The sequence below is a fragment of the Pristiophorus japonicus genome, chromosome 10, assembly GCF_044704955.1.
Source record: "Pristiophorus japonicus isolate sPriJap1 chromosome 10, sPriJap1.hap1, whole genome shotgun sequence".
Taxonomy (NCBI): Eukaryota; Metazoa; Chordata; class Chondrichthyes; family Pristiophoridae; genus Pristiophorus; species Pristiophorus japonicus.
Window position 1 is genome coordinate 13,836,167 of NC_091986.1, and position 24,435 is coordinate 13,860,601.

Here is a 24,435-nt window from a genome sequence, read left to right on the forward strand (position 1 = left end):
GATGAGACGTTAAACCGAGGTCCTGTCTGCTCTCTCAGGTGGATGTTAAAGAATCCTATGGCAGTATTTTGAAGAAGAGCAGGGGAGTTATCCCCGGTGTCCTGGCCAATATTTATCCCTCAATCAACATTACAAAAACAGATTATCTGGTCATTATTGTATTTTATAGTCTCTTGAACACACTTAGTTCAACTTAACTCTATTTATTTAGGAGATCTCAGACAGCCATGTGGAGCTTTAAGATGGCGTTCCTTCACAGACCCTCTCTCTCAATACAGCTCCCTATACCTCCTAGCTAGAGGGCGATATACATTATCGCGTTACAATTATCACATTGCTTTTTGTTGGAGCTTGCTGTGCGCACATTGGCTGCCGCGTTGTGCATATTGCAACAGCAATTACACTCCAAAAGTACTTCACTGGCTGTAAAGCACTTTGAGACGCCCTGTAGTTGCGAAAGGCGCTATATAAATGCATGGCTTTCTTTCTTTCATCAGCATTTCCAATGGTCTTATTGCTTTTTCACCTTTTTGAAGTAAAAAAAAATCCCTGTGAATTTGCCCCCTCACCTAATGCATAATAACCCTCTGTCGCTCTCTCCGGGAATCGTCTCCCTGTCCCTTTAACTCGCCTGAACCAGCTGGTGTCTGCAATGGAGTCACTGGATTTCCCACCCTTTCCAATTGGTCTGCTGCTCCCAAAGCGTGAGCAGCTCGATGATGTAATGCAATACAGGCCCAATCTTGACCGAACTTCAGCCCACTGCCATTGGCCGAGCAGCGTGCTAGCTCTGCCCACCTCAAACCCAACGGAAGCCAACGCTTGAAAATCAACCTCTTTAGGGGAGATTTAATCTTTGTTCAAAGAATGAGCAGTACTGCATTTGAAGTGCATTCATCCACCTTTTAAACTCATTCTTAAAAATGGGCTGATTTTATTGTTCTTTAAATATGGTTACGGTTCATTAAAAAATATTACAACTGAATACTACTTTTGAAATGCAGATGATCTCTGCGGCAATATTTTCGTATATTAGTGTGATTGCAATTTTAAACTGACAGTTTAATGACTCGCCATTTGTCCTGTGAAGATTGGAAACCATGGGGCGATTTTAACCCGACTAGCTCAGCAGAAACCTGGCGGGTGGGCAGTTAAAATCTCCCTGGCTCTTACCTGTCCGAAAGCCACCATGATCGCGACATTTGAAATTTTAACCTGCTTTCCTGAGCAGGCAGCAAGGGCACCCGCCCAGAGCCTACAGGGTCCTTCTTTACATGTGCATGTTGCAGCCTGATAAACATCTGAACTCAGATCTGAGCGGTGAATCCACCTGAAGTTAAGGAAGAATGGTGTAGTTGTTACCATTCCAGTATACTGAAGTGCAGATTGCAAACTACAAATAAATAAAAAGAATACTGCCTATATTCTAGATTTTAACTGATCTGTTAACTGATCCGATGTGGCACTGGCTTTTTCCCCTGACAGAAAACTCAATGGTATGGCATTCAAAACAAAGTGCAAACATAGAAACATAGAAAATAGGTGCAGGAGCAGGCCATTCGGCCCTTCAAGCCTGCACCACCATTCAATATGATCATGGCTGATCATGCAACTTCAGCACCCCATTCCTGCTTTCTCTCCATACACCTTGATCCCCTTAGCCGTGAGGGCCACATCTAGCTCCCTTTTGAATATATCTAACGAACTGGCCCCGACAACTTTCTGTGGTAGAGAATTCCACATGCCCACAACTCACTGACTGAAGAAGTTTCTCCTCATCTCGGTCCTAAATGGCTTACCCCTTATCCTTAGACTGTGACCCCTGGTTCTGGACTTCCCCAACATCAGGAACATTCTTCCTGCAAAGGTGTTAGAGAACCAACAATGACAACAGGAAAGAAAAAAGAATGAAAGGAATAGCAGCAAAGTGTAGCAGACGTTGACAGAAAAAGGAAGATTTGAGTAAAAAAGAAAGGAAACACCTCATTGGAACCAGAAAATAAAACAAGCAGTGATAATGGTGTGGAGCTCTGAGGGGGAGAAATTCGGTTGTTTAGTGCTACCATTTGCACCGGAGAGGGGCACTAAACACTTAACGCCCGATCGCCGCGCTGTCAGAGCCTGCCGCGAACTTCAGCAAAAGTTCAATGGCGGCGCTGACAGTTTGCAGTGCGCTCGATAGCCCTGCCCACTCAGTGACATCACCGAGTGCGCAACGCCTCCATAGTCCCGTGTTTGCAACATTTACTGACACCGGCAGGGGAAAGCAGTCGGCCCAACGATGATCCCGGAGCGATATCGTCCCGAGTGCAAGTTTAAGTGCTGAAATTTCAGTTTTTTAACTTTTATTTATTTGTTGCAGTCGTGCTGACGTTTATAGATTTTTTCAACAGGATTTCTTTATTCATCTAAAGGGGCTAGGATGCCGGCATCCTCGTGCCAAAAATTGAGTCGGTCTCCTGCAGTTCATTGGATATATTCAAGAGGGAGTTAGATATAGCCCTTATGGCTAAAGGGATCAAGGGGTATGGAGAGAAAGCGGGAAAGGGGCACTGAGGTGAATGATCATATTGAATGGTGGTGCAGGCTCGAAGTGCTGAATGGCCTACTCCTGCACCTATTTTCTATGTTTCTATGTTTGTAACGCTCCGTTTGCGGCCGAAGTAGGGTGTGGAATGCTTCTTGTAGCACTCCTCTCTCCTCTTGATGTGACACTTGATCTCCTTACTTAAGAAAGGATATACTTGCCATAAAGGGAGTGCAGCGAAGGTTCACCAGACTGATTCCTGGGAAGGCATGAGAAGAGATTGGATCGACTCAGCCCGCATTCACTCGAGTTTAGAAGAATGAGAGGGGATCTCATTGATTCTCATTGCAACCCAGTCAACCCTGTCTGACTGGGTTGGACAGACTGGATGTAGGGAGGATGTTTCCCCTGGCTGGGAAGCCTAGAACAAGGGGTCACAGTCTCAGGATACGGGGTAGGAAATTTAGGACCGAGATGAGGAGAAATTCTTTCACTCAGAGAGTGGTGAACCTGTGGAATTCTCTACCACAGAAGGCTGTAGAGGCAAAGTCACTGAATATAGTTAAGAAGGCGATAGATAGATTTCTGGTGTTGAGATAGAGGATCAGCCATGATCATATTGAATGGCGATGCAGGCTCGAAGGGCTCGAAGGGCCGAATGGCATACTACTGCTCTTATTTTCTATGTTACTATAATACAACTGAATATCCCACTTTGAGGCGGTAGACATCGCCCGGCGCTAAAGATAGCGCCTCGACGCCGTCACCGCCTCTAAGCGGGCGGTAACGAATTTCTTGCCCAAAGTCTATTACAGACAGCTAGAGAATTACGGAGAATGCTGGTACCACTAAACAAGATGCTTGAAGCAGAGAAAGTAAATGCTTTTTCAGTATTGCGGATGTGCTCACATAGACAGCAATGTGATGATGGCCAGATAATCTGTTTTTAGGTATTGCTTGAGGGATAAATATTGTTCAGGATACTGGGGAGAACCCCCTTGCTGTTCTTTGAATAGTGCCACTGGATCTTTTGCATCCACCTGAGAGAGCAGATTAGACCTCAGTTTAACATCTCATCCAAAAGATGGCACCTCCAGTAATGCCGCATTCCCTCAGTAATGCACTGGAGTGTCTGCCAAGAGATTGTGCTCAGATCTCTGGAGTGGGACTTGAACCCACAGCAACATGACATATTCTTCCAATAGTGGTGGCTAGATCACAATCATATCTCCGTTATAAGGGCTTATTGTTTTGCTCTCCCATCTCAAAATTTAATCGAATTAGCTGATTGAACAGTAAGTGGCACAGAGGCAGTAAGCAAAGTAGAAATGTTTTGCTGAGAGGATTATTTACCACATTGATATGCAGGACAACACTCGAATATTCCAAAAGCTACTGTGTATGGAGTGCTCCTCCATTATCTACCGTTACTCACAAAATATTTAATCACACAGCAAGCACAATATTTACAGCAAGTGCTGTAAATAAGTTGTTAGGTAGGTGATTCTGTTTTGAAGCCTTAATGTGCCTAATGCATGACTGATCCACAGGCATCTCTCCACCGAGCAATCATGGTCTTTTATTTTTGGAGTGCTCTAATTCAGGATGCTTAAAATATTTTTTATATAAATGCAGAAATTAGTAGAGATAAACAAAGCAAGTTCATTGGCATCTGAAAAGAGATGACAGTGTCATATGTCAGATGGAAACAATTCATCCTTTTTTCCGAAATTGGTGGCCCAGCTTTGTGCTTTGAGCATTTTCTTTTCATCCCTGCAATAATTATTTGAAACTCAATTGCATTTCAATATAAAGTAAAAAAGATAAAACAAAAATTCTGCAGATGCTGGAAATCTGAAATAAAAGCAGAACATGTTTTAGATGCAAAGCAGGTCAGACAGCATCTGTAGAGAAAGGAAGGTAGGGTTAATGTTTCAGGTCTCTCGTCGCTATATGTTGCTGGAAGACATTTAAAATATTGTTAAAGCATGCAGGAGGTGCAATTGGATGTGGGGAAGAAGTTGGCTGCTACTCGAAGGCAACTGATGTCACCAGAACCCAGGTCGCCGATTGGAGCATGGGCAGGAACATCGGCGGGGCCCAGGTACAGCAGAGGTGCAGTGAATGATCGGGGCAGAGGAGCGGAGAGAGATCGAGGTCCAGGAGCGACGTGATCTGGCTCCAGGAGAGGCAAGAGTTCGTGGCCCAGGGGCAGCATGGGCCAGCCCGCACTGCTATATGTGTGTGCACTAGGTCCGTGCAGCAGAGCTTGGTCTCCAGTCGTCTTGGTTAATCTTTGCCATTGGACCAAGACCTAGCTCTGTCAAGCCCGTGTGGTGGCTGGTGTGCAACGGCCACCACACGTTCAAATAATCCACGCCCAGGCATCTCCCACCCTTCAATATTTAGTTCGGGATCTGGAATATCAGGTCCCTCATTGAAACACCCGTGAACTCATCGCTTTTTGGTATGGAAGCAGGTCACCCTCATTACGAGGGAGCGTCTAATACTAATACACCACGTGATTGGGGGCTCAAGTTGTAGTATCTTTCGTGCTGCAGCATGACGGGGCGATGGAGCAGAGGCAACAAACTCAAGCAGCTCGCATCATGGATAGGTCCACAAGCACTCTGATGGAGTTGCCATCAATTCCATCCTGGAAATCAGGGGCTCCAAGCTCTGCAGAAAGCCCTGTGCAAGGTTGGAGCCAGACTCCTCCATGCTCCTCGACAGACGGAGGAAGAGGAGGGGGAGGAGTGCTCTCAGTAGGGGGCTTTAACCACAAGGGAGCACTTCTCCTCCTTGTAACTAATAATAATATTTATTTATATAGCGTCTTTAACGTAGTAAAACGTTCCAAGGCACTTCACAGTGTGTTACAAGACAAAAAGATAAATTTGACACTGAGCCACAAAAAAAGAAATTACGGCAGATGACCAAAAGCTTCGCTGAAGAGGTAGGTTCGAAGGAGCATCTTAAAGGAGGAAAGAGAGGTAGAGAGTTGGAGAGATTAGGGAGGGAGTTCCAGAGCTTAGGGCCCAAACAGCTGAAGGCACGGACACTGATGGTTGAGCAGTTATTATTCACGCCTGGCGATACAGCAGGGATGGGAGACAATTTCACATCTGGAGCGGTAACGGGGCGCTGCACACTTTATGACGTCCCCATCTGCGAGGCGCTAGAGGCCTGGGCGTTAAGAGTTACCGCCAGCGCTAAACTGGCACTAAAGTTATGGGGCGCCGCTGCATTCGCCACATCCTGTCGCTAACCCCTTAGTACCCTGTTACCACCCCCCCCCAACCCGCCCCCGGCGCTAGCCGGAGGCACTAAGCAGCCGAATTTCTCCCCCCTAGATGTTTATGTCTAAAATAACATCAGCGTGTTCAGTTATAGTCACTTCTTTCACCAGAGACAATATCGAAGTCCAAGAATCTATGAAGGTGTATGGGCATCACTCCCTTAGGTTTGTTATGTCTGCTATTACATCATTGAAATTGGAAAGATATTTATCCTTATATCTCTTGATTGATGTATCTCTCTATACTGAGTAAAGTCTTGATGTAGCACATGCCCACAATATCGAGCCTCATATCTCTAAGTAAATGCCACACTTCACAGTGAATGTCGAATCAAAAGAGGGATTGTCTCAAATATCACAGTTCAGTTAACATATTGATTGATTCAAGTACCTCTGTGACTAAATAGGAAGTAAGCAATAATCTAGACAGATAAGACAATCAGCAACCAGCAAGCACCACAAAATAAGCTAATCAAATATTTGTTTTAGTTATCAACCATTACCACAGATCAATTTACTCAAAAATTGACTTTGTGATAATTATTGGTTATTGAATGGGAGCGTGTAGTTCAGCTCTGCTCCATCCCTGGAGCTAGGAGCCTTCACCCCCATCTTTGATCCTGATATTCCTCGGCCTTCATGTATGCGGAGCTCAGTGCTCCTCAATAATTTTTTTTTTGGAATTAGTGCACACGCATGAGCCATCAGTGTTACTCATTTCCACTGTGTGCCTGAATGGCTTGACCCCTGCATAATCTAGCTCCTTCCAGGTTTGACTCAAGTTCCATTCTTGCTGTTGATTCCTCATCAATAACATCATCAAAAATCCACTCCTAAAATATAATTGTCAGCCTTGTATCTGTCACACTATCACCATTAGTTCAGGTCATGTGTTCCAGTCCCACTTCAGGACTTCAGCAAAGAAGCATAGGCTAAATATCGGCTAACACTATAGTACTGAAGGAGTGCTGTGTCATATGAGGTGCCAATATTTCAGATGAGATGTTCCGATAAGATCCTGTCTGTCTGCTCAGGTGGATGTTGTCATGTATTCAACCAGCATTGTAACCCATGTATAATCTGACCTAAGTTGTACACCGTGAGAACACTGACCACTAGGTGGGAGACACTCCTAACCTGGACCTTCAGGTATAAAAGAGGAAGCTCCACCCACCTTCATCACTTGAGTGCTAAGGAATAAAGGACAGGTCACAGACTGACCTTCTCTCAAGCATGGGCCTCGTGTGCATTTATACTGTATAGTAAGGACGTATCAATGGCGACAAGAAACTGGGATTTAAACCATGCGAGCATGGCCACTAGCAGAACAGACGAGAGGTACTGTGTTAAGGAATGGTTGGGACAGAGATTCAACATTGTTAAAGCAGCACACAGTTCTCCAGGCAGACAAGGGCAGTCAGGCATGCCCCAAAATGTAGTTGAACCCAGAGGGGGAGTTCGACAGAGACAATGGCAAGCTGTACAGCGATTCACGCCATTGCAAGGGACAATGCGGCCAGTAATGGGGCCATCAACACCTGTTAATGTTGCACTCAAGGACAATAACAGAGGCAGTCAGGGACGATCGACCGGCAAGGGACCTTTTGTTTCAAACCGCAACTCATGCTGGAGGCGTGGAGGCATACATTCAGCCGGAGTTTGCAGAGATGAGCAAAATACCTGCAGAAATTGCAGAAATGGACACTGGGGGAAATCGCTGGAAGCTGAAGTTCAGCGAGTTCATGTGGAGCACGTATACAGTTCATACACCAGGACGCCACCGATAATGATGAAAGTGCTCCTCAATGGCATCCCAGTATCAATGGAGTTAGAAACAGGTGCCAGCCAGTCCCTGATGGGTATCAAACAGTTCAAAAAGTTGTGGGCCAGGAGGCCAAAATTATCGGCGATTGACGCACAGCTACGGACTTACAAAAAGCAGATCATTCCGGTGCTAGGCAGCACCACGGTACTCGTGACCCACAATGATTCGGAGAACAGGTTGCCACTCTGGATTGTCCCAGGGACGGTCCCACACTACTGGGGAAGAGTTGGCTTGCTGTCATGAACTGGAAATGGGGCGATGTCAATGCAATTTCCTCTGTGGAGCGAGTATCATGCTCACAGGTCCTGGACAAATTTGACTCATTATTTCAACCCGGCATTGGCACTTTCATGGGGGCCAAGGTAGTGATTCACATAAACCCGGACACCAGGCCAGCACACCACAAGGCCAGAGCAGTGCCGTACGTGATGCAGGAAAAGATAGAAGGCGAATTGGACTGCCTGTTGAGGGAAGGCATCATCTCGCCAGTCGAATTCAGTGACTGGGCGAGCCTGATTGTGCCGGTGCTCAAGGCGGATGGGTCGGTCAGGATATGTGGCGATTACAAGGCCACCATCAATCGGGTGTCACTCCAAGACCAGTACCTGCTACCGAGAGCGGAGGACCTCTTTGCGACGCTATCCGGTGGCAAACTTTTTTCAAAATTGGACCTGACCTCAGCTTACATGACCCAGGAGCTGGCGAGTGAGTCGAAGAAGCTGACCACCATCATGACACACAAGGGGTTGTTTGAGTACAACAGATGTCCGTTTGGGATTCGCTCGGCCGCCGCGATCTTCCAACGAAATATGGAAAGCCTTCTCAAGTCGATTCCAGGGACGGTGGTTTTTCAGGACGACATCCTCATTACGGGTTACGATACTGAAGAACACCTCCACAACCTGGAGGAGGTGCTACGCAGACTGGACCGGGTAGGTCTGCGACTGAAAAAGACGAAGTGCGTCTTCCTAGCTCCAGAGGTAGAATTCCAGGGGATGAGGGTAGCAGCAGATGGGATCAGCCCAATTGCATCCAAGACGGAAGCGATCCAGAGAGCACCTAGACCCCGTAACACGACGGAGCTGCGTTCGTTCCTGGGGCTCCTGAACTATTTTGGTAAATTTCTTCCCAAATTGAGCACGCTGCTAGAGCCGCAACATGTGCTCCTACGCAAAGGTCGCGAATGGGTCTGGGGGGACAGCCAGGAAAGGGCTTTTAATAGAGCACGCAATTTGTTATGTTCCAACAATCTGTTAACGCGATATGACCCATATAAGAAACTTGTGTTAACGTGCGATGCGTCGTCCTATGGTGTCGGGTGTGTGTTGCAGCATGTCAATGCCAAGGGTCAGTTACAGCCGGTAGCTTATGCCTCCAGGAGTCTGTCCCAGGCAGAAATGGACTACGGGATGGTAGAAAAGGAGACGCTCGCATGTGTATATGCGGTAAAGAAAATGCACCAGGACCTGTTTGGCAGGAAATTTGAGCTGGAGACAGATCACAAACCCCTAACGTCCCTTTTTGGCCGACAACAAGGCCATAAATGCAAACGCATCGGCCCGCATACAGAGGTGGGCACTCACGTTAGCTGCCTATGACTACACAATTCGGCACAGACCGGGCACCGAAAACTGCGCCGATGCACTCAGCAGGCTTACACGAGCCACCACTGAGGGGGCTACTGATCATGGTGCTGAGATGGTCATGGCTTTTGAAGCTTTCAGAAGCGAAGGCTCACCCGTGACAGCCCGTCAGATTAAAGTCTGGACAAATAGAGACCCGCTATTGTCTCTAGTCAAGAAATGTGTCCTGAATGGGGACTGGGCAGCCACGTACAGGGCATGCCCTGAGAAATTTAAACCATTTCACAGGCACAAGGATGAACTCTCGATTCAGGCCGATTGCCTACTGTGGGGAAACCGCGTAGTCATGCCCTAGATGGGCAGAGAGGTGTTCATCAGAGAACTCCACAATGGGCACCCGGGCATTGTCACGATGAAGGCAATTGCCAGGTCACACGTTTGGTGGCCAGGGATAGACGCAGATCTGGAACTTTGTGTTCGCAGGTGCAACACGTGTGCCCAGCTGGGCCATGCACCCAGGGAGGCCCCCCTTAGCTCCTGGCCATGGCCCGCCAAGCCTTGGTCACGCATCCATGTGGACTACGCAGGTCCTTTCATGGGGAAAATGTTTTTGGTTGTAGTAGATGCCTACTCCAAATGGATCGAGTGTGACATTTTAAATTCAAGCACATCCTCTGGCACGGTAGAAAGTCTACGGGCAATGTTCGCCGCCCACGGTCTACCGGACATCTTGGTCAGTGACAATGGCCCGTGCTTCACAAGCACTGAATTCCAGGACTTCATGGCAGGCAATGGAATTAACCATGTTAGAACGGCACCGTTCAAGCCGGCCTCAAACGGCCAGGCAGAACGAGCAGTGCAGATAGTCAAACAGAGGATGCTCAGATTCCAAGGGGGTTCCCTACAAACCCGCTTATCACGCCTCCTGTTGGCCGATAGATCCCGACCACACTCGCTCACAGGAGTTCCACCCACAGAGCTATTAATGAAAAGGACGCTCAAAACCCGATTATCCCTTATACACCCCACCATGAAAGAAATTGTCGAGAGCAGGCGCCAGTCACAATATCACTACCATGACAGGAATGCGAGGGCGCGATGTATTGATGTAAATTATCCTGTTTTTGTCCTCAACTACGCTGCAGGGCCCAAATGGCTCGCAGGCACTGTGGTTGCCAAAGAGGGAAATAGGATTCTGGTAGTTAAACTTACCAATGGACAAATCTGCCGCAAACATGTGGATCAAACAAAAAGGAGGTTCAGCAACCCCATAGAAGAAGCAGAGGAAGAACACGATATAGAGTTCACTCCACCACAGGTGAACGAACACCGGAACCAAAGGGAGGAGAGCCCAGTCACTGTGAGCAGTCCGGACAGGCCTGAGGCACTGCAAACAGCAGACACTCAGGCCAGCGCCCAACAACCGGAGCCCCAACTCAGGCGCTCTACAAGGGAGCATAAACCACCAGAGAGACTCAACCTGTGATCCCAATAAGACTTTGGGGGGGGGAGGTGATGTCATGTATTCAACCAGCATTGTAACCCATGTATAATCTGACCTAAGTTGTACACCGTGAAAACACTGACCACTAGGTGGGAGACACTCCTAACCTGGACCTTAGCACTTGAGTGCTAAGGAATAAAGGACAGGTCACAGACTGACCTTCTCTCAAGCATGGGCATCGTGTGCATTTATACTGTATAGTAAGGACGTATCAGATGTCAAAGACCCCAGGGCATTATTTGAAAGAGAGCAGGGGAGTTTCTCCTGCTGTCCTGACCAACAATTGTCCTTCAACTAAAATCAGATTGACTGGTGAATCATCTCATTGTTGTGTGTAAATTAGCTGGTGTGTTTGCCTATAAAAGAACAGTGAGTACACTTCGAAAGTAATTAGTTGATTCTAAAGCACTTTGTGATTCTCTGGGGTGTGAAATGCTCCATATAAATACAAATCCTATTTGCATAGAAAGTGTTTAGTAAAAAAACAACGAGGTACTAGAATAATTATGCGTTTTTGAAAACCCTTGAACTAAGGTTAACAAATAATGATAATAGATTTACTTAACTTAAGTTTATAGTCAAGCTTGCCACACGTGAGTCTCTGCAATAAAAAGTGCACAAATGAACACAGCTGAAAAAAGAATTTCTCAGAAAAATTGGTGCACCAAATAACATTGCACAGATGAGTCGATAAAGGTAAACAGAATGTTGTATATGATCTAAAGTTTGACCTTCATTTGATGCATGTTAGCCATTACTAAATTGGCTGATAAAGACAATCCAATGGATACAATATGCATTAATTCTCAAAAAGCCTTTGATAAAATTCAACATACAAGACTTCTAAAGAAAAATAAAGCCCATGGAATCATAGGAAATTAATGAATTAGATTGAAAACTGGCTTAGAAATGAAAAGCAAAAGTAGACAATAACTGGAATAAGCTCGAGCTGGAAGATGTTTATTATTACACTTTTATGCACATTAGCCACTCGTGTAAGATTGCATCATATGAACATATGAAAGAACATAATTTAGCATAGATTGAGAAAAAATCTGATTAAGCCAGCTCCTACCACTGACTATACAATCTGTCCCGATATCGTGGGTTGCAGCCAATCTATACACCTCCTGAGGAAAGATTCGAATTGCTCCCAAGGTAAATTAAGAAAACTCCAGAATATCTACAAATCCTACATCCTAATTTCTCTGCACTTGACTTGTTGCTTTCCTTGACATGACACTTCCATTGTCCCAGTAACCAGTAATCATTGCACTCACAGACACTTAGCTTTCTCTATCAGTAAGTTCTAGCCCTTAATTTAGCTCCTAACCAGACATTCATAAGAACATAAGAACATAAGAATTAGGAACAGGAGTAGGCCATCTAGCCCCTCGAGCCTGCTCCGCCATTCAAAAAGATCATGGCTGATCTGGCCGTGGACTCAGCTCCACTTACCCGCCCGCTCCTCATAACCCTTAATTCCCTTATTGGTTAAAAATGTATCTATCTGTGATTTGAATACATTCAATGAGCTAGCCTCAACTGCTTCCCTGGGCAGAGAATTCCACAGATTCACAACCCTCTGGGAGAAGAAATTCCTTCTCAACTCGGTTTTAAATTGGCTCCCCCTTATTTTGAGGCTGTGCCCCCTAGTTCTAGTCTCCCCGACTAGTGGAAACAACCTCTCTGCCTCTATCTTGTCTATCCCTTTCATTATTTTAAATGTTTCTATAAGATCACCCCTCATCCTTCTGAACTTCAATGAGTAAAGACCCAGTCTACTCAATCTATCATCATAAGATAACCCCCTCATCTGCGGAATTCGGCAAGTGAATCGTCTCTGTACCCATTCCAAAGCTAGTATATCCTTCCTTAAGTAAGGTGACCAAAACTGCACGCAGTACTCCAGGTGCGGCCTCACCAATACCCTATACAGTTGCAGCAGGACCTCCCTGCTTTTGTACTCCATTCCTCTTGCAATGAAGGCCAACATTCCATTCGCCTTCCTGATTACCTGCTGTACCTGCAAACTAACTTTTTGGGATTCATGCACAAGGACCCCCAGGTCCCTCTGCACCGCAGCATGTTGTAATTTCTCCCCATTCAAATAATATTCCCTTTTCCTGTTTTTTTTCCAAGGTGGATGACCTCACATTTTCCTACATTGTATTCCATCTGCCAAACCTTAGCCCTTTCGCTTAACCTATCTAAATCTCTTTGCAGCCTCTCTGTGTCCTCTACACAACCCGCATCCCCACTAATCTTTGTGTCATCTGCAAATTTTGTTACACTACACTCTGTCCCCTCCTCCAGGTCATCTATGTATATTGTAAACAGTTGTGGTCCCAGCACCAATCCCTGTGGCACACCACTAACCACCGATTTCCAACCCGAAAAGGACCCATTTATCCCAACTCTCTGCTTTCTGTTAGCCAGCCAATTCTCTATCCATGCTAATACATTTCCGCTGACTCCGCGTACCTTTATCTTCTGCAGTAACCTTTTGTGTGGTACCTTATCGAATGCCTTTAGGAAATCTAAATACACCACATCCATCGGTACACCTCTATCCACCATGCTCGTTATATCCTCAAAGAATTCCAGTAAATTAGTTAAACATGATTTCCCCTTCATGAATCCATGTTGCGTCTGCTTGATTGCACTATTCCTATCTAGATGTCCCGCTATTTCTTCCTTAATGATAGCTTCAAGCATTTTCCCCACTACAGATGTTCAACTAACCGGCCTATAGTTACCTGCCTTTTGTCTGCCCCCTTTTTTTAAACAGAGGTGTTACATTAGCTGCATTTGTTCAACTAGATTTTCCAACTACTTGCATGCCATAAGCTATCACATACACCATAAGCACACATTGATTTCAACACTCAATCACAGCATGCAAAGTACCTTGCTGCAAGTGAAGGCTTGTAAAATCTATTTAAAGGTGCTTTCGACACCATCCTTAATATTCCAACTGCAGTGTCACCAACACAAGCTACATTATTTTACTTGAGGCACATTGATAACAAATGTACATTAACTGGTAAAGAGAAAATCATCAATAATCACAGCCAAATCTTACCCTTTCCCATCTCCACTGATCTATGTCCTTTCATTATTTTTATGTTTCATTCCTGGAGGAAAGAGCTTTATCTACATTAACATCCATCTGCCTTTTCTTAGCCTGTCTGATTCACTAGTCCAACACCCTTTGGATGCTTTGAATGATCTCTCTTGGAGTCAGCAACTGGCCACATAGTTTGTTGTAAGTTAATAATGTTTATAGTTATATGTGAACTGTGTGAACAGGCGATACAGAAAATATATTTTCAAACTTTATTATTTAATGCCTTCCATTTTTCATTTATCATCAAAGTGAATTAGAAAAGACACAGAATCAAAGGCAGCAAATAAACTGCTGGAAGATATTATTGAAAACGCCATAAAAAAATAAATAGCTTAGCTTTTACTTCCCTAATGCTGTTATTAACAGCTTTTGGTTTTTATCCGTGCTACAGATCGGCAAATGAAAAGCACCTCAAAATATATCTGCAGATGTCATGCTGGACATTGAGATGAAAGGGAAATCAATATCTAAATGATTTCACTCGATGACTGACAAAGCCATGATGTGAGGTTATCCACTTTGGTGGTAAAAACAGGAAGGCAGGTTATTATCTGAATAGTGACAGATTAATAAAAGGGGAGGTGCAATGAGACCTGGGTGTCATGGTACATCAGTCATTGAAAGTTGGCATGCAGGGTCTAATGGCCTACTCCTGCACCTATTTTCTATTTTTCTATGTTTCTAATACGGATAAATACTGGAGTTGCAAGAAAGTTAAAGAAAAATGTACAACAGAATATATCATGGAAACAATACAGTATGTACAAATATGACAGATCCGCAAACACAAAGACACAACAGTCTGGATTCTGCTGCTAGAATTGAGGCAGGACAGAGAGTCTGTTCAATCGGATGAGCAAGCACTGACCCTGGTCAGTTGTGGGCAGTGGTGTGTGTTTCTGCATGATCTAAAGCCTGCCTCAATTTAATGTGCCCGGCACATTGTTCCTGTGATAAGGGCGGTGCTGCCCATCCCTAATTGCCCTTGAGCAGGTGGGGATGAGCAACATTCTTGAACCTCTGCAGTCCATGGGGAAAGCGTACTTCCATAGTGCAATTAGAAATGGAGTTCCGGGATTTTGACCCAGCATCAATAAAAGAACAGCAATATATTTTCAAGTCAGGATGGTGTGTAACTTGCAGGGGAACTTGTATGTGATGGTGTCCCCACGCACCTGCTGCCCTTGTCCTTCTAGGTGGTAGTGGTTGCGGGTTTGGGAGATGCACTCGAAGAAGTCTTGGCAAGTGCATCTTGTAGATGGTACACACTGCAGCCACAGTGCGCCGGTGATGGTGGAAGTGAATGCTGAAGGTGGTGGATGGGGTGCCAATCAAGTGGGCTGCTTTGTCCTGGATGGTGTTGAGCTTCTTGAGTGTTGTTGGAGCTGCACTCATCTAGACAAGTGGAGAGTATTCCATCACACTCCTGACTTGTGCCTTGTAGATGGTGGAAAGGGTTTAGGGAATTATGAGGTGAGACACTCGCCAAAGAATACCCAACCTCTGACCTGCTCTTGTAGCCACAGTATTTATGTGGCTGGTCCAGTTAAGATTCTGGACAATGATGACCCCCAGGATGTTGATAGTGGAGGATCCGGTGATGGTAATACCAATATGTCGAGGAACCAATTAGAGAGCAGGCCATCCTAGACTGGGACTTGTGTAACGAGAAAGGATTAATTAGCAATCTGGTCGTGCCCTTGGGGAAGAGTGACCATAATATGGTAGAATTCTTCATTAAGCCGGAGAGTGACACAGTTAATTCAGAGACTAGGGTCCTGAGCTTAAAGAAAGGAAACTTTGAGGTATGAGACGTGAATTGGCTAGGATAGACTGGCGAATGCTACTTAAAGGGTTGACGGTGGATAGGCAATGGCAGACATTTAAATATCACATGGATGAACTACAACAATTGTACATCCCTGTGTGGCGTAAGAATAAAAAAGTGAAGGTGGTTCAACTGTGGCTAACAAGGGAAATTAGGGAAAGTGTTAAATCCAAGGAAGAGGCATATAAATTGTCCAGAAAAAGCAGCAAACCTGACGACTGGGAGAAATTTAGAATTCAGCAGAGGAAGAGTAAGGGTTTAATTAGGAGGTGGAAAATAGAGTATGAGAGTAAGCTTGCAAGGAACATAAAAACTGACTGCAAAAGCATTGATAGATATGTGAAGAGAAAAAGATTAGTGAAGACTAATGTAGGTCCCTTGCAATCAGAATCAGGGGAATTCATCATAGAGAACAAGGAAATGGCAGACCAATTGAACAAATACTTTGGTTCTGTCTTCACTAAGGAAGACACAAATAACCTCCCGAAAATACTCGGGGACCGAGGGTCTGGCGAGAAGGGGGAACTGAGGGAAATCCTTATTAGTCAGGAAATGGTGTTAGGGAAATTAACGGGACTGAAGGCCGATAAATCCCCAAGGCCTGATAGTCTGTATCCCAGAGTATTTAAGGAAGTGGTTCAAGAAATAGTAGATGCATTGGTGGTCATTTTCCAACATTCCATGGACTCTGGTTCAGTTCCTATGGATTGGAAAGTAGTTAATGTAAACCCACTGTTTAAAAAAGGAGGGAGAGAAAAAATAGGGAATTACAGACCCGTTAGCCTGACATCGGTGGTGGGGAAAATGCTGGAATCAATTATGAAAGATGCAATAGCAGCGCATTTGGAAAGCAGTGACATGAGCGGTCCAAATCAGCATGGATTTATGAATGCTTGACAAATCTTCCAGAGATTTTTGAGGATGTAACTAGTAGCAAGAATGTCCTTCCTCAGATTGAGGGAGTGCAGCAAAGGTTCACCAGACTGATTCCCGGGATGACATGACATATGAAGAAAGACTGGATCAACTAGGCTTATATTCAATGGAATTTAGAAGAATGAGAGGGGATCTCATAGAAACATATAAAAGTCTGACGGGATTGGACAGGTTAGATGCAGGAAGAATCTTCCCGATGTTGGGGAAGTCCAGAACCAGGAGTCACAGTCTAAGGATAATGGGTAAGCCATTTAGGACCGAGATGAGGAGAAACTTCGTCACTCAGAGAATTGTGAACCTATGGAATTCTCTCCCACAGAACATTATTGAGGCCAGTTCATTAGATGTATTCAAAAGGGAGTTAGATGTGGCCCTTATGGCTAAAGGGATCAAGGGGTATGGAGAGAAAGCAGGAATGGGGTACTGAAGTTGCATGATCAGCCATGATCATATTGAATGGTGGAGCAGGCTCGAAGGGCCGAATGAGCTACTCCTGCACCTATTTTCTATGTTTCTATGTTCCTATGAATGTCGAGGGGCGGTGGTTAGTCTTTGCCTTGTTGGAGCTAGTCAATGCCTGGCTTATCAGCCCAAGCCTGACTGTTGTCCAGGTCTTGCCGTATGTGGGCATGGACTGCTTCATTATCTGAGCAGTTGCAAATGAAACTGTACACTGTGCAGTTATCAGTGAACATTCCCATTTCTGACCCTATGATGGAGAGAAGATCAATGATGAAGCAGCTGAAGATGGTTGGGCCTAGGACACTGCCCTGAGGAACTCCTGTATAGATATCCTGGGGCTGAGATGATTGGCCTCCAACAACCACAATCATCTTCCTTTGTGCCAGATATGACCCCAGCCAGTGGAGAGTTTACCCCCTGATTCCCATTGACCAGTTTTACTCGGGCTCCTTGATGCCACACTTGGTCAAATGCTGCCTTGATATCAAGGGCAGCCACTCTTGTCTCACATCTGGAATTCAGTTCTGTTGTCCATGTTTGGACCAAGGCTGTAATAAGGTCTGGAACGAAGTGATCCTGGCGGAACACAAACTGAGCATTGGTGCGCAGGGTAGTGGTGAGTAAGTGACGCTTGTTAGCACTCTCCATGACACCTTCCATTTCTTTGCTGATTATTGCGAGTAGACTGATGGGATGGTAATTGGTCAGATTGGATTTGTCCTGCATTTTATGGACAGCACATACCTGTGCAGCTTTCCACTTTCCACATTGTCGGGTAGATGCCAATATTGAGGCACGGCTAGTTCTGCAGCACAAGGCTTCAACATGACAGCTGGGATGTTGTAAGGCACATAGTCTTTGCTGTATCCAGTGCGCTCAGCCATTTCTTGATGTCATGTAGAGAGAATCGAAATGGGTCATCCACTCGGCACTTCTGGGTGAAGATGGTTGCAAAGGCTTCAGCCTTCTCTTTTGCACTCGCATCTTGGGCTCCTCCAGTAGTGAGGATGGGAATGTTCATGGAGCCTCCACCTCCCGTTAGTTGTTTAATTGTCCACCACCAAACAGGATGTGGCAGGACTGCAGAGCTTTTATCTAATCCGTCTATAGCAAGCTGCTTCCGCTGATTAGCATTCATGTCCTGTGTTGCAGCTTCCCCAGGTTGGCATCTCATTTTTAGGCAGGCCTGGTGCTGCTCCTGGCATGCCCTTTTACACTCCTCATTGAACCAGGGTTGATCCCCTAGCTTGAAGGTAATGGTAGAATGAGGGATATGCCGGCCCATGAGGTTACAGATTGTGGTGGAATACAATGCTGCTGTTGCTGATGGCCCACAGCGCCTCGTGGATGTCCAGTTTTGAGCTACTCGATCTGTTCTGAATCCATCCCATTTCACACGGTGTCACACAACACGATGGAGGGTGTCCTCAGTTTGACAAGAGGACTTCGTCACCACAAGCATTGTGCGGTGATCACTGCTGCCAATACCTTCAGGGACAGATGTGTAATATATATAGCTCCACCTGTGGACTACTGTGGCACTGCAAGTTCCAGAGTGTCCTGCCATCTTAAGGCTTGTGTGTATTTGTGAGTTGTACTGAAGATATAACAAGATGCATCTGCGACAGGTAGATTGGTGAGGACAAGGTCAAGTAGGTTTTTCCTTTGTGTTGGTTCTCTCACAAGTCGGGCAGCAATACCCTTCTGGACAGTGAAGTCTCCCACCCAGATTACATTCTGTGCATCTCCCAAGTGATGTTCAACATCAGCAGAGGGAGGGAAGGAGGGAGGTAGGTCAGCAGCAAATCAGCAGGAGGTCTCCTTGACCTGAAGCCATGAGACTTCATGGGGTCCGAAGACAATGTTGAGAACTCCAAGGGCCACTCCCTCCCAGCTGTATGCCACTGTACCGCCTGCTCTGAGGTCTGGCCTGCCGATGGGACAGGACGTACCCAGAGATGGTGACAGAAGAGTCTGGGTCATTATCTGAAATGTATGATTCTGTAAGTGTGACTATGTCAGGCTGCAGCTTCTGGGACTGCTCTCCCAATTTTGGCACAAGTCTCCAGATGTTATTGAGGAGAACATTGCAGGGTCGACTGGGCTGGGTGTGCTGTTGTCGTGTTCGAAGCTGGTGCCGAGTGGTCCATCCGGTTTTATTTTTATTATTATTTTCCGTCGCGGTTTGGTACAACTGAATGGCTTGCTAGACCATTTAAGAGTGAACCACATTGCTGTGGGCCTGGAGTCACGTATAGGCCAGACTAGGTAAGGGGGGCAGATTTCCTTTGCGGACAGACATTAGTGAAGCAGATGGGTTTTTATAACAATCCAATAGTTTGATGGTCACCATTACTGTCACAAGCTTTTTATTCCAGGTTTATTTAATTAACTGAATTTATGGCCGAGATTTTCCAGGATGTCAGTGGGTGCAATTTGTGGCGGGTCCGGTGGGAAAGTATATATTTCCCCAGGAGGTTGGGAGCCCGCTGCAAACCCATCCCCAAACGCCTTTCCCTGATGTCAGGTCTGTCAGCACTGAGCAGACCCAACACACAGCATACGGGGCCCCAATTCAGGTCACGATGACCTTGTTTAGAGATTATTAAGAAAACATTTGAGGTCACCTTTTGATTTTACTTGTTCGCCCATGGGGTCCTTGCTGCTCAGGGATCATATCTGTTAAGAGGAGGCAGGATTTCAGTCACCATTGAATTACCTGTTGAGTTGACAGCTTCAGATGTAAAGTAAGCTCCCACCTTACAGAGATATCTTACCTCAGCTTCAACCTCTTCCTCACTGCATTTCCACAACAGATCCAGAATGCTGCAAGTCTTTGCACAAGTCTCCATCCAGTCTGACATCATTACCTCTCTCACCATAGGCAGATCACTTCTATTTCACTTCACCTGCCATTTAATCCATCAGCATCAGTGCCCTTTATATTCTTGCACCTTGGTCCTCAGAATCCCACCAAGATCAGGCCCAAAACCAGCAGCACCAGGCACACCTGCATCACCAACAACAACACCAAACTTCTCTGCAATCAACTGATGCTGCTCAGGACACAGGGCATCAGCAGGATGGCCTCACAATGGCCAGATTTACTTCACTTGATGCTGTATACCCTAGCTGCCAGGTTGGCACCGCCCCACATCAACATAATAAAGCAGGTTAGATGCAGGAAGAATGTTCCCGATGTTGGGGAAGTCAAGAACCAGGGGACATAGTCTAAGGATAAGAGGTAAGCCATTTAGGACTGAGATGAGGAGAAACTTCTTCACTCAGAGAGTTGTTAACCTGTGGAATTCTCTACCACGGAAAGTTGTTGAGGCCATTTCGTTAGATATATTCAAAAGGGAGTTATATATGGCCCTTACGGCTAAAGGGATCAAGGGGTATGGAGATGGCAGGAAAAGGATACTGAGGTGAATGATCAGCCATGATCTTATTGAATGGTGGTGCAGGCTCGAAGGGCTGAATGGTCTACTTACTCCTGCACCTATTTTCTATGTTCCTATATTGCTATGTAAGAGGCTGCAGGATGAATCGGACACGTTAGGTGAGTGGGCAAATACATGGCAGATGCGGTATAATGTAGATAAATGTGAGGTTATCCAATTTGGGGTAAAAACAGGAAGGCAGGTTATTATCTGAATGGTGACAGATTATTAAAAGTGGAGGTGCAACGAGACCTGGGTGTCATGGTACATCAGTCATTGAAAGTTGGCATACAGGTACAGCAGGCGGTGAAGAAGGCAAATGGCATGTTGGCCTTCATAGCGAGAGGGTTTGAGTATAGGAGCAGGGAGGTCTTACCACAGTTGTACAGGGCTTTGGTGAGGCCACACCTTAAATATTATGTACAGTTTTGGTCTCCTAATCTGAGGAAGAACATTCTTGCTATTAAGGGAGTGCAGCGAAGGTTCACCAGACTGATTCCCGGGATGACAGGACTGACATATGAAGAAAGACTGGATCGATTAGGCTTATATTCAATAAGATTTAGAAAAATCAGAGGGGATCTCTTGAAAGATATAAAATGCTAATGGGATTGGACAGGTTAGATGCAGGAAGAATGTTTCCGATGTTGGGGAAGTCCAGAACCAGAGGTCACAGTCTAACCATAAAGGGTAAGCCATTTATAACCGAGATGAGGAGAAACTTCTTCACTCAGAGAGTTGAGAGCATGTGGAATTCTCTACCACAGAAAGTTGTTGAGGCCAGTTCATTAGATATATTCAAAAAGGAGTTAGATGTGGTCCTTATGGCTAAAGGGATCAAGGGGTATGGAGAGAAAGCAGGAATGGGGTACTGAAGTGCATGATCAGCCATGATCATATTGAATGGTGGTGCAGGCTCGAAGGGCCGAATGGCCTACTCCTGCACCTATTTTCTATGTTTCTATCCTACAATGTCCAAGCCATTCCTTTCACACTCGTCACCATTGCAAGAGATACCATTATGTCTCACCATTCACTGCATCTCACTAAGCCACTTGCAAAGATGCACACAAATCTGTCCAAGAACGTAGAGTGCTGCAAATAAAGATTTCAATGTTTGACATCACATTACCAGAAACTTTACATGAACATTGCATAAAACACCCAAGTGCCTACCCTTGTCTATTGTTAGTTGGTATGGTTGCACTAGGATGAGTGTGAGTGTAAGGGGTGGTTAGTGAAATGGAGATGTGATAATATAGATAGAGAGGGATGGGTGGAGGTGCAAGGTCAGTTGGTGTGAGTAAGGATGCGCAGGAGTAGGTTAGGGAAGTCAGAGTGATGGGAAAATGATAAGAGGCATAGCAGGATAAGGTTGAGTGTGGCTTTGCACTAACACCTACTGAGATCATTGAAAGGTTTGGGCCATTGCACCCAGATTCTCCTGACCACATCTTTGTACTTGTGCCCTCCTCTGCAATATGCAACCAGGCTGTGTTGATCTCCTGGAGAGGTCTCTTCTACCCATTGGAAGGGAAGAGGACCTCCCTGCATGCTGTGACTCCTTCCATAAGTATCTGGAGGGAGTCATGGGAGAGCCTGGGTGCAGCCGTGCCCCTCTGTGCAATGCTTGTCAATGTTTGCAGCACCTCAATGCTGCAGAAAACTGACAGCACAACTATCAAAATTAATTTGGACATGGTCCCTTTAAGGAAACAGGCTGATGACACATAATCAACTGATATCACCTGACCCGCTTCCTCTAATTGGCCTGGGAAACATGCCAGGCGGGCTTAACAAGCCCCATCAATGGAAATTCACTGCACAGAGTGGGCGAGAGAGAGTAGCAGGTTTGGGATTCATCACCGATGTCACCGGCCAGAGGTCAGCAAAATTGCATCTAATATTCCCCAGCTGCCGTGATAGGATTTGAACTCACGTCTCCGGATCATTAGTCCGGGTCTCTGGATCACTAGTCTAGTAATATAACCACAATGCTACCGCTCCCTTGTTGACATGTCTATTTTATTCCTGTTTCAATGAAGGACCCGATGTTCCAGTCCTGAACTCCAATTGAGGGGATGGAAGATGCCTGTGCGTGGATTTTTTTAACGTGTGGTAACCGTTGCACATCAGCCTCCACACGGGCTCGACAGAGCTAGGCCTTTATCCAGTGGCAAGGGTTAACCAGGATGACTGGAGACCGTCATCTGCAGTCCTCGTGCGCACACATATCGCAGTGTGGGCTGGCCTGTGCTGCCCCTGGGCCCTTGGCCCTCCTGGGCTCCGCAACCCCATTTTCCTGCAAAAAGAGCTCGAGCGGCGGGCCCTGGAACATCATAGGCCGTCCCGACTTGGGTGAGAACATCTCTGCAGGTCGGGTTCACAAAAAGAGCTGGAGCGGAGGTGCGGCGAGTGTTTTGTGGCGGAGGAGCGACGAGAGATCGAGGCGGAGGTGTGGCAAATGTTTGTGGTGGAGGAGCAGAGAGCCTCTTACGAGAAGCTATGAGTGAAAGCGTCGGGGAGCAAAAGCTAAGTTGTATTTCTTTTCAGAGAATTCAGGTGCAGATTTTCAGAAGCAGCCATAAAGTGCTGCTGACCCAAATTAGGTTGAACTGGGAGACAGTTTTCCAGTTACAACCACTTTTCTCTCACTGTGCTATGTGCATCAAGAGCTTCCCATTAATGTTGAGGAGGTTTTGTGGGCCATTTACAGTCCTAACCTTCAGCTTCAAATGCTCCTTCACTCAGCCTGTTATGTATGCACCCCACAAAAAAGTCTTAGGTGGCATGTAATTACCTGTCATTATCCAACATGCTCTGTATGCTGACATCTAGGTTTCCATGGCAACCAGAGGGAAAGCTGGCTTTAACCATCCTTGTTATAGGAGGGGGCAGCTGATAGCTGCAGCGAGAAGTCATAGTCCCATCAACCACCAATCTCTCACCCTCTATAAGGAGGAATCTTTCGGAGCTCATGAAAAGTTAAATAAGAGAGGGAGTTGCAGATGGGAAAGTTAAAGGACTGGTGCAGCTTCAGGTTCATTGGGACGTTCTATTTCTCTTCCTTCTCACGCCACTGATCAACGCATGACCAATCGGCAAGCTACATTACAAAATGTTCACATTTCTTGTCCTACTGAAAGACACATGTAAACTCTGCTCCTCAGTAATCCTCTCTAATCTCTTGTTGCTCCTGTCCTCTAAATGCTGCACAGCAAGAAATAGCGGAAGATAAAAGTAAGGAAAAAAAAGTTAAAGGATTACCATTTTGCTTCTCTTTTGAACCTGATCTGCTACCCTTCAAAGTTGGTCTGGAGCAAAACCCAATGCTGCTTTCTACTCAGGCCACAGAGTTAAAGTTTCAGTCAAGTCCCACTGATGTCATTGGGACCTGGCATGCATACGTTACACAGGACCCCACTGTCTTTGGCTGGCTTTCCTTGCCGCTTGCTCTCTTGAGAGAATTAAAATTCTGATTGGTCACAATTGACCACCAGGAACGAAGATATTGCATTTTTTTCCATCACTACATTTGTTTTGTAAGGAATGTTCTCAGAACTGTCATTACGCGAGTACCATAAGCCCTTCCAACTTTTATAAATTTTCTTTTGAAAAATTATTTATATTGAAGCCTCACGAGAGATCACTAAACAGAATTATAAAAGCAAAAATACTGTGGATGCTGGAATCTGAAATAAAAACAGAAAATTATGGAAATCTCAGCGGGTCAGGCAGCATTTATGGAGAGAAAAACAGAGTTAACCTTTGGGGTCGATGACTCTTTGTGACGGAGGGTCATCGACCTGAAATGTTAACTCTGCTTCGCTCCACAGAGGCAGCCTAACCCGCTAAGATTTCCAGCATTTTCTGTTTTTAAACAGAATTAACTTGATTCC